Source organism: Podarcis cretensis (genome assembly GCF_951804945.1).
Source record: "Podarcis cretensis genome assembly, chromosome: 6".
In the NCBI taxonomy this organism is placed as follows: Eukaryota; Metazoa; Chordata; class Lepidosauria; order Squamata; family Lacertidae; genus Podarcis; species Podarcis cretensis.
The window spans coordinates 59,770,416-59,787,216 of NC_137175.1; the positions used below are offsets into that span (position 1 = coordinate 59,770,416).

Here is a 16,801-nt window from a genome sequence, read left to right on the forward strand (position 1 = left end):
AAATAATAAACACTTGCTTATTTTTACCTCTTTGTTGATTCACAGCATTGCCAATGTAAACTTGGACGGTAAAAGTATCGTGTTCAAATGAAGCAACTATAAATCTAGGTTGGACACATCCTGCCCTAAATATAGCACCATGCCCAGTAACTGAATGTTCTTCAGAATCAAGAGCACCAGTGAATTATTAACAGAACCCACACAGTGCTTAAAGAACTAACAGATACGGGGCAGGGGGAGGACAAGGCCATGCTTTTTAAAGAAACTATGATCCATGATCCATATTACGGTAAGTTAATACCTTTATTATGCTAACCAAAGTATCACAAAATAGTGTAGAAGCTTTTGAGTTCTCCAGAAGTGTTCATCAGGCTAGATCAGAGGTGGGTGATGTGTTACCCTCCAGATAATAATAATAATAATAATAATAATAATAATAATAATAAAATTTATTTATATTCCACCCTCCCCAGCCGAAGCCGGGCTCAGGGCGGCTAACAACAATAAAATAGTGCAACATTCTAAAAACATTTCATTCTAAAAATTAATTAAAATCCAATTGATGGCAACCATTAAGCTTAAGTTCTGTAAAGATTGCCAAAGGAGGGAGTCAGGCTGCGCCCTGACCAAAGGCCTGACCAGTGTTGGAAACTACAACTCAAATCAGCCTAGGCAGAATGGCCAATGGTCAAGGTGGAAGGGAGTTGTAGCCCAAAACATCTGGTAGGCACTACATTGGCTACCTTTGGGCTAGCTAGATGATGAAAAGAGCATTTTGGGTGAGATGTGGGAACTTTGGGAGCTGAAGCTGAAGACTTGGGGCCTGTATTTCCATGGTGCATATCGGTGGCTGATTCTCCATTTTGAAAACCCATGAACTGTCACCCAATCTCCCATGTGACAGCCATTTCTTGCACTTCTGGAGATGGGGAATCGACCATTGTTATAGTTCCCAGCAGGCTCTCCACTTCCAGAGGCATTATGCCTCTGAATACCAGCTGCTGGGAATTGCAGAGGGGCAGAGTGCTGTTGTGCTCACATCCTGCTTGCAGGCTTCCCAGAGGCACCTGCTCAGCCACTGGCCTGATCCAGCAGGCCCATATGATGTCCTTGTGATGCTTGAACAGCATCGCAAGGGCCTCGTTTGAATATCTGCTACCTTCTCCCATTGAACTCAGTAGGACTTTCTAAGTAAACACGCCTCAGATTGCACTGCTCATGCGATGCATATGCCACACTTCTTCCAAGGAACTCCAAGTAGTTTATACATAATTTACAGGTGGTCTTCCATTCAGCTATCGCCTGGGATTATATCTCTGTTTCAGGAGCTGAACAGTATTTTGCGCCTTCACACCATTCCCTGGGCGGGAGAACTCGATGTTGCTTGTCCTTTTTATTTTTTTAAAAAGCTTATTTCCTTCAAGACTTATTCTGAAGTGGAATGAAAAAGGGCCCCAGACTATGACTTCATAAAGTGGAAATGATTTCCCCTTCAGTCACTCCAACACTTGAAAGTAGTAGACTAATGAGTAAAATAGGCATGCAATGTATAAAGTAGTTAATATGCACAATCAAAGCAGAAATCCCAAACCACACACCTATGTGGAAGTAAATCACATTTAATTAATAATAACCTGTGGTACAGTTAAGCAATTTTAGACTCTGGATTTAATGATCTTATCCGTCCATCCCCTGTTTAGATGGTAATGGGTATCACTTTACATACTTCAAACTGAGGCATCTAATCATAAGCTTGCATTTTTATTAAAGCTTATATGTTTAATCAGGGCTTGTATTTTAAAAATGTTCTGTTTCATGCCAGGCAGAAGACCAGTTGCCTAAAAACCTTGGCAAGATGTTTTACTCCTAGACAAGGGCCCCCCCTGATTTATAGCAGAAAACAATTCTCAAAGTCGTAAAAAGGGAATTACAGGCTGACAGCCAAGGTTACACTGACCCTACAAATTAAGGGTGGATAAATAGTAAAATGAGCCATATCTTCTTCCTAAGGTTAAGAAGGTCAAGAGCAGTGAAAAAGCATCTAGCTGGCAGAAAGAGAACATTTTCTGGGAAGACTTTTCTAAAGCTGTTTCTTTCTTAAACTAAGATCCTTTTAAGATTTCTTTTCCTTTTAAAAGGTTGTTTATGTATTAAATATATTAGTTTAAATATAATTATGCAAAGGATTTAAGAAATGCTAGATTCTTATTTCATATAGTTGTAAGAGTTGTAACTATCCTGAAATTAAGTCAGCCACCAGCCAAGCCCCTTGCCAGACAAAAGACGCCAATCGAGCACTCCTGATATATGGTTGTCAGGCCTTTTGTTTAGAAACCTTCAAATGAAGGAGATCTCTCAATGTTGATGTGAACTCAATCCTTGACATATGCATAAGATAAAAATTCAAGATTAATTATCTGTTTTGGATGGCAATAGGGCAAGGAGGGCAAGAGGTGAGCTGGTAATTAAGATTCCTTGTTGAGACACATGTAAGATATATTACTACTTATTTGTCATTTATAGATAGAAGAATATATAGCTTTTTGATTTCCATAAAAGGGCAAGAGGAAATGGGTGTATCTTTTGTGATTGGTTCTAGCAAACAGCCAATAGGAATTTTAACCAGGCTGATTGGACAGAGGCAGCCACAGGAGGAGCAAGGGGGCTGGATTAAGGAAATATAAGTGCTGGCCAGAATGGCAAGAGGCCAGGCCAGAGCTTGGTAACCATATACCACTGTGCCTCATATTTATTTGTCTGACAAATAAATTACTATTTTAATTTCTCTATTGCTGCGTTGAATATTTCATTCCAGCTAAGCGTTAACCACAAGCAGGGTGCTACAAAACTGCAGTGAGCCAGCTTTGAGGTGTTGAGGGCCTTCTTGGGGTGCTTTACTTCTCCCTCAGAGTCTTGCCCCAACACCACCAGTGGATGTGCCATGTCAGATGCTGGTTTCCCCATGAGGCTACTTCTACAATATCAGAACATAATTGTCATAGGTACTGCAGAGATCATATATAACACTGACAGTATGTTTGGGCTTCACCTTCTGTGGGATCAAGGCCACGTAACCTTGTCTACATTTACACACACACACACACACACACACACACACACACAGAGAGAGAGAGAGAGAGAGAGAGAGAGAGAGAGAGAGATGGCATTTAAAGGCAAATCTGTCTCATTTCCACTTCCTGAAAGAACATGCAAAGCTAAACACAGCCCTCCTTCAAGATTCATACTTTTGTGATGCAGTTCTCCCCCAAATACAGAAATGCAATGCACTCGGAGGCAGTGTGCATAAATTCACATGTGGGTGAATATCATGGGCAAAAAATGCACCAGGTTAGAGGAAATTGCTTGTAAAAATATGTATATTGGGCAAACATGCGTATAAAATGTGTATATTAGGAGAAATGCAGGTGGATTTGGGTTAGAATAGGCTTCCTCAACCTTGGCCCTCCAGATGTTTATGGCCTACAACTCCCATGATCCCTAGCTAGCAGGACCAGTGGTCAGGGATGCGGGAATTGTAATCTCTCAAAACATCTGGAGGACCGAGGTTGAGGAAGCCTGGGTTAGAAAAACCATAAATGGGTGTAGAAGTGTGGGGAGTTGAATTTCAGATTGGACAAATGAGAAATGGAGAGGAACTAAGTGGATTCTAACCTGGGGTTTTAGGCAAGAGGCTAGAAGTGACAATGCAGGTTCAGTCTGGTAGCTGAATTCATGCACCAGACAAAACCTTAAAAGTTTGAGTGAGAAGCCTGAGAACATGCCAGCACCCTTGTGTCCAGACTAGGTGTGTCAGCCACAAGGGGTATCAACTCTCTCTTGCCGTCAGTATCTGCAGCTTCCTTGTATTGTTTGTCAAATATTGCAAGTATCTCCCCGTCCCCTCGCCACTAAAAATAGCTGTTTGTTTGCAATTCACTTTGCATTCCCATTTCCTTTCCAGGTCCTCTTGGGAGGTTCCCAGTTTACCCTACACAGGAAAAGACCTAGAAAAAGCTATTGCTAGATCTTTCCCCTTTTAGATATATATATTTCAAAACTATTTTGTCCCTATTTAATAGATTAGAGCAAATAACCTTTTGGCCTACTCATCCTATGAAGCTAATTGAAAAATGCATTGCGCCCTTCCGTCACTGGGACTTCTTGGCAAGATAACACCCCAAATATCCTGAAGGAGTAAATCCAAAAATGTGATTCTTGCACCACCCCTTCTTGGCAGCTGTCACCCACCCATGGGAATTATGTTTTAAAGCACTTTTCTGGTGCTCACTCCTGGTGCCTGCTTGTGGCACACTTTGATCTATGCAGCTTAATCTAAAGAGAGTGATAAGATCCTGCCAATGCCACCATAACTTGGGTGACCCATGGCAAGGGACAAAGTGTGATCATTCAAAACATGCTGGTGCAGGAGGGGAGGATAAGCCATAAAGCTCAAGGCCCAGCAACGTGTGACACCAAGTGGTATCATTAGTAACCATGGTACATTTGTGTGGTGAAATTAAATAAACCATTTTGATAAGGGGAGGGGGATTTTTATGGCTCAGGAGGATGGACTTAACTCCTCAGTGACAGAGCTTTCTTTGGCTGGTGTTGACTGGCATTCTCCCTGCCAGATGTCAGATGTCCTATACAGTCTCACCCTAAGGAAAACAGTGACAATGCTGCCAGAAGGAGTTGTGGTATTGATGCTTCTAAACATTACCTTGGAAGGTTCAGCCTGAATGTCTCATTGAACTCCCCGTCCTCAATGCCTCTGGTTCTAGCTTCCTTTATGCCCTTCCCATTTGCAGAGCAGACCTTGGTCTCTCAAATTTCAGCAGTGCCCTGTGTAAGCAGCGCCCCTAACTCTTGCCTTCCATTCCGCTCAATGCACTACATCAAAGTTGCAATGCCCTGCGATGTCCCGTGCAATGGAACTGGTTGTGCTGCCCTAAATCTGCTTCTGCTGTATGAATTGGACCGAAAAGTCAATATTTTGGCTCAGTTTCACTCAGAAGCAGCTTGCTGGGAAGAGCAAAGCCACTTTGCTAACTTTCTGGCAGGGTGGTCACTGCTGTTGACTGGTAGGCAGAGGGATGAGGTGACAGGGAGGTTGGTGCACCTGCAGGAACAGCAGATTGGTTCTGCTGGTGTGTTTGCACCATGCTGACTTTGCTTCTTCCACTCCTCATGAGCAACCACCCACCTGCCATGGAGCTGCCAAAGTAGCTCTGCCCCACTTGGCAAGCCACTTCTATCATTACTTCTAACACGCTTTAAAAACTACAGACCATATTCTGTATAAGCTTTCAAAGATGGGAATCTGAGAAAACAAACAAGGAGTCCTCCTAGTAACAGAGAGGCACAAAATGGCTGCCGCTGCTCAGGTCCAGCTCTGAGAACAGGAATTCAAAGAGTTTATGGCCCTATAGTAGTAACAGCACCAGGCACCCGCCACTCCGCAAGAAGAGTGTTACTATTGCTAATGGGATGAATCTTAGGGAATGGAAAATGAAGGTGAGGGATTAAAAGAATCTGCTGATGTGAAGAGGAACCAGACTGTGGAGAAGTCTCTACAGGGAGTTATGGAGGTTCTTTTCCATAGACCATTTAACACCAGGATTTAGCAATCCAAGTTAAATCACCATGAAAGAAGAAGCTGATCTCATATCTTTCTATCTTTAATTTCTATGCTGTGTTTATGTTAGGTAACCCTTAAAGCAACCTATAGTTTGCCTGTTCCAGAGAGTGAAGTTTGGTTTTCAAGATTTTAAAACTAGGTTTTTTGTGAGTCTTTGTTTTAAAGTATTTTCTTTAGCAGAAAGCAACGAGTCAGTTGTTCAATCATTCTTACATCCCTTCCCTTCCTCCCACAGGAGTCCATATTATATTTGGTTGGGAGCCGCCCAGAGTGGCTGGGGAAATAAATAATAAAAATAATTAATAATAATTATAACAACAAGCAGAAACTACAAATATTGCAAAACTAATTAAAATGACAACAAGATCTGTCACAGCAGCAGGTAAAAACAAACATAGCAGATGATAAAACAGTCAACAACAACAAATTCCTACATTTAAGCAATTTCTACCACTTTTTGTTTTGAATCACAGTAATTTTATTTACACATCATATACAGTATATAGCCCTGATAATATACATGGCACATGTTTGAGATCTTTTTAAATATACAACTATATTTGTTTCAGATTCCAGGTAATTGTCATCACCACTTTTTTATATATAAATAAGAAATTTTCTAGTCCTCATTGTCATGAAGATAAATCTGGAAATCATGCAATGTTTCAAAAAGATTCCAGGGTTCTGGATCATCCACATGCATGCCCACATGTACAAGCAGCCTCTACTGCCCTGTCTGGAATGCCTTATTTTCTGAATTCCCTTCCTGACAAGCTGCAAATTGGCATCGATCAGTGGGGAAATATATTGTGGAAAGCCAGTGAATTATAGTGATCAGGATTTCAATCAGAGAGGCTTAGGCCTGAATCCCTGTTGAGCTATGACTCTCCTCGAGTGACTGTAGTTAGGGATGTGTGCATGTGAATCAATCTGCACCAACCCATAACTGTGACCGTCTGCTTACTGACCTACAGTAGCTTCTGAGGCGATTTAAAGTTGTGGAGTCAGCATAGGGGCATAGGACTGAATCCTTCCCTCTCTGCCTGATACGGCCCCAACCTAAATCGCTCTTCTCTCATGGCTGCTCCCTGAAGCAGAAAATTGCACTGGGAGTTCCATCCATGGAGCTCCAAACTGAGGTGTGGAATTCCTTGACAAGTCAGTAGGTGGTAGCAGAGAACAATAAAAGGGTCTTCTAAGTTGCCAAGGAAGCCAAGGCACCCATTTTTAGGGGGCCAGGTCCCCTCAAAGTTCAGAGGGCCACACACACAACATCACGTGCTTGACATCAGGATGTTGCATCAGGGCCCCTCAGTTGTCTGGAGAAGCTGGCGCCTCTGCCTAAGGATGAGGTGCCTGAGGGTCAAACTAGCTAAGAGAGGGCAGAGATCCCTAGCCACATCTCTGTTTCCTCACCCAAAGCGTAAAAGTAGCTGGAGGGCAGACAGGGAATCGGGGTTTGGGTTGCGGCATGTTTTCCAGGTGTGGCGTTCGTGTTAGGAAAATGGCAGACATGGAAGGGGACTGCAGCTCAAATGGTCTCCAGTTGCCCAACCAGTTTTCTTATGTGTAGTCAAAATTGGAGCAACCTTAGACAACAGAAATTGGGAGGTGGGGGTTGTTGGCCACTGGCCGAAAGTGTAATTTCTTCAGTTCTGTATCCCCTCCCCTTATAAAATCATTATTATTTTTAAATAGTTACATCCTTCCTTTGGGGGGGGGCGCTAGTCCTCAGCTATGTGGGCATAGAAATCTTCCTTCTTTGTTCATGTGGCTTGTCTCTTACTCTCAAGAGAAATTCTTTTCTTTTCTTTTTAAGTGTTTCTAAAAGCCAGGAGTTCTTTTCTTTTCTTTTCTTTTCTTTTCTTTTCTTTTCTTTTCCTTCTCTGTTACTAAATGTGTTTTCATTGTTAAGCGTATTTAACCTGAAAGGGCTCATTGATGGCCATGTCAGGAAGCTAAATCACCAAGTCCTTAATTGCTTTTAGATCTTTGGCTTGGAATTCACTTTGCAGAAACCCACAACCTGAGGCATATGGACCTGCTCTGTAGCCTCCCATCCACCACCCCTAGCCAAATGGCTGAGCAAAACTTACATTCCAAGATCACAGATTGCAAACCTGGTGCCTGGTTCTAGGCAACAAGACTTGCACCCCCTTATTCAGGCTCCTGTTGCTCTCCACTCCTGTTCCACCTTCCTTGACCATCTTTCCGCAATATATGCACAAAGCCATATAGGATCTCAGTTTCCACTCACATGAACTGGGCCAGTCCTACGTGTAGACAGAGTGCAGTGCTGGCTTCAGGTGGCAGATTTGGGTGTCACGATTAATGATTTAGTTTGCCTCTGGCAGCAAAATGTATTGGACTGGCCCTCTCCATTGAAGGAGCATTTGGGTAGCACTCATGTCTCAAAACAGCTTGAGCACCTTGTAATAACCCTGTGTCTCTCCATGTGTCTCTCCCCCCCCCCCCGCCCCGTGCTTCCAACAGTGGTGGGGTTTTAGTTTTGTTTTTTGGCTTAATTTACTGTACTCACTGAGGTAAGCCAAGCGATGCAGACACTTATAGAAACACACTCTTGCTGTGTCAATATTCAGTACAAAGCAACCAGATCTCTTTCTTCCACCAGCCTTGGGGGGTCCTGGAGGAATTAAGAGGAAAAGGGTCTAAGCAGCAGCAGCAGGGGAAGTTATTTGGTTTTCTCCCCATTTTAATCCATCCAGTGTTCCTTTGTTGTTCGCTTTGCTTATTCAGCAGGGCTGTTGGGTTCATGAACGACCCACAGATGTCAGTCAGGCCTTCAGCAGCATATTCTGAGGGGAAATCATATTACTTAATCAAGAGCGGTTATGAGGACAAAATGAAAGGCGGGAGGTCAAAGGAACACCCTTAAGAAATAATGTGAAATGTAAAGTGTCTGTGTGGTATATCTACAAGATTTTTTTTATCCCCCCCCCCCAATGCGAAGAAGCTAAGGCTGCAAGCTTCTGTTAGTGTGAAATGTTTTCAAATTGATTGTGAAAAAGGGTCATCAAGATAGGAATTATGAGAGCCTAATTATTATATTAGACAGATCCTGAAGCTGAGGCTCCAATACTTTGGCCACCACATGAGAAGAGAAGACTCCTTGGAAAAGACCCTGATGTTGGGAAAGATGGAGGGCACAAGGAGAAGGGGACGACAGAGGACGAGATGATTGGACAGTGTTCTTGAAGCTATCAGCATGAGTTTGACCAAACTGCAGGAGGCAGTGGAAGACAGGAGTGCCTGGCGTGCTCTGGTCCATGGGGTCACGAAGAGTCGGACACGACTAAATGACTAAACAACAAGAACAATTAAATATTACATGTACAGTTGTACCTTGGATCCTGAACGCCTTGCAACTGGAACGTTTTGGCTCCCGAAAGCCACAAACCTGGAAGTGAGTGTTCTGGTTTGCGAACATTCTTTGGAACCCAAACGTCCAACAGGGCTTCCACGGCTTCCGATTGGTTGCAGGAGCTTCCTATAGCCAATCAGAAGCCACGCTTTGGTTTCCAAGCGTTTTGGAAGTCGAGTGGACTTCCAGAACAGATTCTGATCGACTTCCAAGGTACGACTATACCTGTATATGATGCACATAACTAAACTAAGCATTTGGTATATGAGATGATAAACTGAGGGGATGGAGTTAGAGGAATGAAATGGCTAGCCGATAAACATCCCATTTACTACTCCTCTAGTTTAACTTGCCGCTTCCTAAAGTTGTTCCGCCCTGCTTAAAAAAGTAGTTTTGATCACCTACAAGATTGTCAAGATTGTACAAGATTGGCTATTCACAGCCTAACTTTTCAACTAATTTTTGAAGTATCTTAACTATACAGAGAGAAAGTATAGAGACTACCCTACCAAGGTGAACAGGTAAAAAGGACAATATTGATATATATATTTTCTTAATTTGGTCAGGTTCATTTATTTTCCATTTCGTGGTCTGAAATCACAATGCTGATTTGCCTTTTCACACAACCCTGCTCTCCCCACCTTTGTTTGTGTGCAACCAGTGCTGCTTCTCAAAGCTTACGTGTGAGAAAATCTTCCCAAAAGCTGTTCTTTGAAAGCAGTCAAAGAGCTTAACAGGCTTTCAAACAAAACAAGCTGTACTTCCCTGGCCCTTGGTGGAAGAACCAGACATGTCACAGGCCGAGAAAGGGTCAAAACATTACCTTTTCTTTCAAACAACATTGCCTCGATCCTGTTGTGCTCAGTGTTTTCATTTATCCCTCATGAAGCCAAAATACATTCCAGATGCGCTTTGCAAGATCTCCCACAAGGTCACAGCCAAGCTGAGGTGCTCACAGTGACCTCTCCTGACCTTAAGGTGCGCTGGAGGAGGGAGGGCCTGTTCCCTGCTGCCTCAGTTGAGCTGGAACTGTCATTATGGATAAAATCTAACTCCTTTTGCCAAAAGCTCCCCCCGCATGCCCCTCCTCTATAGGTCTCTCTGCTGCAATTTGGCTCAAATCTTATCGAGCTTGTAGAAAGCAGCCTAATGGGAGGGGGAGATATTTGTTTTTGTTTTTTAAATTATGGTGTATTTTGTATTTTTCTGTTGTGAACCACCCTGGGATCTTCAGATGAAGGGCCGTATACAAATTTAATAAATAATAATATCAATGCACCAATGGCATTTATCCCTATCAAAGTTGGTAACCAAACAGAAGGGATATTTTCATTGAAGGAAAACGGGGATAAGGGAGATATTGAACAAAGTTTTTGTGGGTGAATTGCGATGACTGTCAAGCATGCACTTCTCTGAATTTTGCAATGCAGTTCTCTAGCCAAATACAAAAACCACATACACTGGGGTAAAATGTGATTACAAATGCATTTATTAGTGAAAATTAGATAACAAAAATGCATTGCATTAGGGAAATTATAACTTCCCATTGGTGGAGGCTCCAGAGCTGCTCTGTAGCCGGCCAGGCGAGCTCTGGGCTGTTGGCAAGGCCTCTGTTCATATCTAGAGGAAAGTTCATAAGTCAAAGCACCTACTGAAGGTCGTAACTGGAATTGTACGTAAGTAGAGCCGTACATAAGTCGAGGTTCCACTGTACTGGGCAAAATTGCATTCAAAAATGTGTATATCAGGAGAAATTTGCACTTAAATGCTGATGAATTTTAAGAGTGAGTTTTTTTAAAGGAAAGAACAACAACAACAACAAAAAAAGCAAATTGATGTGGATATCTTAGACTGGAAAAATGAGAAAAATCTGACATGGCCAGATTAGCTAAGATCCACCGTCGGATGTAGTATGTCTTTGAACACCAGTTGCTGGGAGTCACAAGTGGGGAGTGTGTTGTGGTTTGTGGGCTTCCCATGGGCTTCTGCTTTGCTATTGTGAGAACAAGTCGTTGGACTAGATGGGCCCTTGGGCTGATCCAAAAGGATATTTTCCTGATGTCTTCAGTTTAGGATTGCATTGTGAAGGTGCTGAACAGGTATCTGGAGGCAGTGATAGACTGGACAGTGGCCAATAAGTTGAGGGTGAATCCTGATAATCTGGAATTGCTGTAGGTGGTGGTTCCCAGGTCAGGGAATTAGGTGCACACTGTTTTGATAGGGGTTGCACTCCACCCGATAGATGGAGGCTTGTAGTTTGGAAGTACTTCCGGATTCCGACTGGATTCTAGTTACGCTTTATGTAAACAACCTAGTGAACCTTTCTGATTGGGTGTTGTAGAGATATTGTAAACAAATAAAATAAAAAGAACATTTTTTAAAAAAAGAATATGCAAATCAAAATTTGTGAGTTCAGAAAACTGAAGCATTAACCTAAGACTGTATGCATAGCTGTCAACATTTCCCTTTTTTAAAGGGAAATTCCCTTATTCCAAGTAGGATTCCTCACAAGAAAAGGGAAAAGTTGACAGCTATGCTTTAATTCCTTTGCAGGTAGTGTGATAATACCAGAATCTCTTCTCACCATGAAACATGCTGTGCAATCTTCATGCAATCTGTAGTTTGAATTCATTATGTGTAATCTGAAGTTGATGCTAAGAAAGAAAGAAAATAATGGAAAGTGATCCATTATTCCCATTATGTGTCTGATGCTTCTGTTGAAAAATAAAGTCAGAGGAGGGAGCATCTTTTGATTCCTCGTTCTATGTACAGTCATCTTCTTCCCTCTAATATCATGCAAGCGATAAAGAGAGTGTGCAACACTCTAAGCAAGTGTATTAAGATATGTCAATCAACAAAGGACACAGCTGCTGAACCAGGCAAGATGGGACAGCAAGTTAAAAGCTTCATCAAGGAACATTTATTTTGCAACATTGACCTTTGGAGCACCATCTCCAAGGAACTGGAGGAAATTAAATTCTCACAAAGTAATGGAGAAGGAACCTCATAGTGGCTGGTTTGTAACCTCTCACCTTCCCTTCTGAATTTTAAGTGAAGATCAGAAAACAATTTCGCAAAATTAATGTTGACCTCTTTTATGGGAGAGTTTGAAAAGGTCAAAGAAAGGGGTGCGTGGTGATCACAGCCAACCAATGGAACATGCGACCTTGGTGTTGTAGATCAAGACTTGGACATAGGACTGGCCTTAGGTGAAATGTTAACATGGAGACCTCTTTGTATACTTTCCCCAGGTCAGACAGACTGGAGCTGGGATGAGAGTCGTTGCTTTGGCAATGAAGCATCTCAGACTATGTAGGAGCTAGTATCTCCACCCCTTCCTGGCTCTCAGTGGGGCCCTGACCTGAACAGGTGTCTCCATGGTCCTCCACTACTCACATGACACTTCAGCAGCAGCTTGAAAGTTCCTGTGTGTCTGGCCATGTCCTCTGCTTCTCTGGCCCTGGATGAGATAAAGTGGGGTGGGATGGGATGGGTCGGAGCTAAACAATATAAGTTGAGAGCATTTGCAGATGACTTAGTACTTACGTTGCAAGAGCCTGAATCTAGTACCAAAAGAGTATTAGAATTAATTCAAGAGTTTGGTCAAGTAGCAGGATTTAAACTAAACAAGTTTAAAACGAAGGTTTTGGAGAAAAATCTAACAGTATTGGAGAAAGAAAAGTTTCAGAATGAGACAGGGTTAACTGTGGTTAAGAAAGTGAAATATTTGGGGATAAATATGACATCTAAAAATTTGAATTTATTTAAAGATAATTACGAGAAAACCTGGATGGAAGTAAAAAAAGACTTAGAAATTTGGTCAAATATGAAGTTTTCCTTGTTGGGTCGAATTTCAGTTATAAAAATGAATGTATTGCCTAGAATGTTGTTTTTGTTCCAAACATTGCAAATAGTGGATAAGATGGACTGTTTCAAGAAATGGCAGAAAGATATTTCTAAATTTGTCTGGCAGGGCAAGAAGCCTAGAATAAAATTTAAGATATTAACTGATGCGAAAGAAAGGGGCGGATTTGCCCTGCCAGACCTTAAACTGTACTATGAATCAGCAGCTTTCTGCTGGTTGAAAGAATGGCTACTTCTGGAGAATACTGACATTTTGGATTTAGGTTTTGACAATTTTTTTGGATGGCATGCATATCTGTGGTACGACAAGGTAAAAGTTCACAAGGGTTTTAAAAATCATATTGTCAGGAAAGCATTATATAATGTCTGGATTAGATATAAAGATTTGCTGGAAAGTAAAACTCCAAGGTGGTTGTCGCCAATGGAGGCAAAAGCTGTTAAAAAACTAAATATGGAGGTCAATTGGCCGAGATATTGGGAAATTTTGGAGCAAGAGGGAGACAGACTGAAATTGCAAAGTTTTGACAAGTTAAAAGGGAAAGTGACAGACTGGCTTCATTACTATCAGATAATGGAAGTCTTTAAATTAGACAGGAAAGTTGGCTTCCAGGTGGAAAAATCAAAAATAGAAACTGAATTGTTAGAGCCCAGTACTAAGAATTTGTCAAGAATGTATAATTAGCTGTTGAAATGGAACACACAAGATGAAATGGTTAAATCTGCAATGATTAAATGGGCGCAGAACATTGGTCATGACATTATGTTTGCTGACTGGGAAAAGTTATGGACCACCGGGATGAAATTTACGGCATGTAATGCCTTGAGAGAAAATATTATGAAAATGATTTATAGGTGGTACATGACCCCAGTCAAACTTGCAAAAATCTATCATTTGCCCGAGAATAAATGTTGGAAGTGTAAAGAAACAGAAGGAACATTCTTTCACCTTTGGTGGACGTGCCCAAGGATTAAGGCTTTCTGGGAACTGATCTATAATGAACTGAAAAAGGTACTTAAGTACACTTTCCCTAAGAAACCAGAGGCCTTTCTCCTGGGCATGGTCGGCCAATTGGTGTTAAAGAAGGATAGAACCTTTTTTATGTATGCTACAGCAGCAGCAAGAATACTCATCGCAAAGTACTGGAAGACACAAGACCTACCCACCGTGGAAGAGTGGCAGACGAAAGTGATTGACTATATGGGATTGGCAGAGATGACGAGCAGAATCCGAGACCAGGGAAGAGCAACGGCGGAAGAAGATTGGACAAAATTTAAAGATTATTTAAAGAAATACTCAAAAATTAGTGAATGCTAGATTGATGCTGAGTGGGACGCAGGTGGCGCTGTGGGTTAAAGCCTCAGCGCCTAGGACTTGCCGATCGAAAGGTCGGCGGTTCGAATCCCTGCGGCGGGGTGCGCTCCCGCTGCTCGGTCCCAGCGCCTGCCAACCTAGCAGTTCGAAAGCACCTCCGGGTGCAAGTAGATAAATAGGGACCGCTTACCAGCGGGAAGGTAAACGGCGTTTCCGTGTGCGACTCTGGCTCGCCAGAGCAGCGATGTCACGCTGGCCACGTGACCCGGAAGTGTCTCCGGACAGCGCTGGCCCCTGGCCTCTTAAGTGAGATGGGCGCACAACCCCAGAGTCTGTCAAGACTGGCCCGTACGGGCAGGGGTACCTTTACCTTTACCTTTAGATTGATGCTGAATGAGAAAAATAGGGGTTAACAGCAATAATGGTTAAGTTAAAGAAGATGAGTGTTATTATAATTAAGTTGAAAGTAAGGGAGGGATTTGTTAATTAATTAATTCGACACGAGAATGCAGAAAGGGGAGGTATGAGGAAGTCGGGAGAGTAAGGAATATGAAATTAAGAGTGTGAAATTATACATGTTGTATGTTTTTTCTATTGTTATGTTTTGTGTGTTATGATAAAAAGCTGTGGAAAATTTAATAAAAATTATTATAAAAAAAATAAAGTGGGATGGGATGTTGGCCAGGAATAAAAAAAAAAATTGTAGGCACACCCTGTCCTGGGAATTAGTATTGCAGAGATATTCTGGAGCGTCCTGCTCCCATTGCTCCTCATCCAAGAAGACCTCAGGTTCAAGGTCTGGGCAGGGTTGAAACATGACACTCTGGAGTCCCCTGGATCCTACAGCCTCTCAAAAAATTATACCTATACCATGTGGTGGCCTTCATATATTTTGGAGTATAACTCTCATCATCCTTATCCATTGCCTATACTGACTGGTGCTGATGGGAGTTGTCTGAAACATCTGGAAGGAACCAGGCAGTAGCAGACAGCATGTTGGAGTTGTGCTGCTCAACCGGCCTCCCTCTGGTTGAGTTGCTACTGCACACCAGGACAGAGGGGCTGTGATGGTGCAAATGTGCCAGTGGATTGGCTCTGCTGGCATGTTTGCACCATACTGACTTTGCCACCATCTTGCGCCTGCCCCTCTCTGTATGCAGCAGGAACTCAACTGGGAGGAGGCCAGCTATGTAGCACAGCCCCATGATGCTGCTGGCATCAAAATGTGAAAGCCCGACTGAGATCAACAGTATTTGGAGGGTTGCTGTCTGTCTCGCTCACACACTTTTCTCAGTTGTAGAAAACAGACTTTGCTTGAGTAAGTTGGCTCACCATTTCCTTCCTGAAAGTCGTAATGAAGCCTAGATCCCCAGTCCTCCTAGCCCAAACCTTGCCTGGTGGGCAGGGAGTTGTGTTGTGTGTCTTTATAAAAATGAATAACCCCAGAAAAATTACAGAGCTCTTTGCACCTTGCAATACCATTTCCCTCTGCATGCTCATCTGCGTATTCTCACCCTGATTTTCACCAAGTCCTTCGTCTTATGTCAGATGAGTGAACTTTCCTCTATTCCAGACTCCTTTCCTTCTGCTCTCGCCTTGGCATGTTCTGTTACATCATAAAAAACAACTATATTGGTTTTTGAAGGTATTCCAAACAAAAGGTCTCTCCAGAGATGCTTTTAACAAATGTCTGCTGCCCTAGCAGCCAGCTGCACACACTCTAGGGGTGCAGGCTAGTTCTTGGAATAGTTTTGTGGTTTATTGGAAATGATGGAACCATATACATTAAAGATAGAAAAAGCCCATTAGGTCATCTTACCTCGTTCCCTGCCTGTTCAGCATTGCTCCCTGCAGTGTGTTCTTGCAGCCAAGTTTTAAGTGACCCAAGCATTCGGATGCCACAGGATCCGAGGAGCGAAACATTGTTGTGATTCTGCAAAGAGTTTAAAGCTGCTCCTCAGCCACGGTGGAAGAATAACACATGGAAAGGAAAAGCCCTCCAGCTAATCGCTGTTCCTGCATCAAGTATTAAAACATGTGGAAGCCATTAGACTTTAACCTTTCACTGGAAACACACTAACCTGTGCCCTATAAAGTCCTAATTAATGGGCCCTTTTGAAAACAACATGTCAGACCAGTATCTAGGAATGGTTTACACATGTTTTTATGGACAGGAGAACATTGACCACAAGAAGGATCAGACACAGTTAAATTGGGGATCTTCTCTTGGTCACATAGACAAAACAGTTCTGGTTGGAGTAGAAGTTTGAAATAGGGTTGTGCACGCTTCCTCATTCTGCTTGAGGCCTGATCTGGCCTGGTGTGACTAAATTAGGAACTTTGCACAGCCCTAATTATTTGATGAGGTTTTCAAAACCTTATCAAACCCAGGTGGGTTTATAAAACAAGTAAAACGGTTTCTCCCCCCCTTTTTCTTTTTTAAAAATATATTTTTATTAAACAATTTCTACAAAACAAATTATCAATCCAAATAATCAATTACATTATTTCCCCCCTCCCCATCCCTCCCTCTCCCTCCCTCCCGAGACTTCACTCAGCTCCCTTCTCTGATTTGTTTGTGCTTATTATTCTCTGCATGTTAAAA

At 42.4% G+C, this 16,801-nt stretch overlaps 1 protein-coding gene across 2 annotated transcripts in view; it reads left to right on the forward strand.

Moving 5' to 3' along the window:
* The first annotated feature begins 202 nt into the window (after positions 1–202).
* Positions 203–16,801, forward strand: part of LOC307219155 (uncharacterized protein) — a 144,199-nt gene continuing 127,600 nt past the window's right edge. Inside the window, exon 1 of one of the 2 annotated variants that reach the window (XM_079982163.1) lies at positions 203–289. The gene's annotated coding sequence lies outside the window, so the exon portion shown is untranslated. The remainder of the gene's footprint in view (positions 290–16,801) is intronic. The other variant, XM_079982164.1, reaches the window with a different exon arrangement.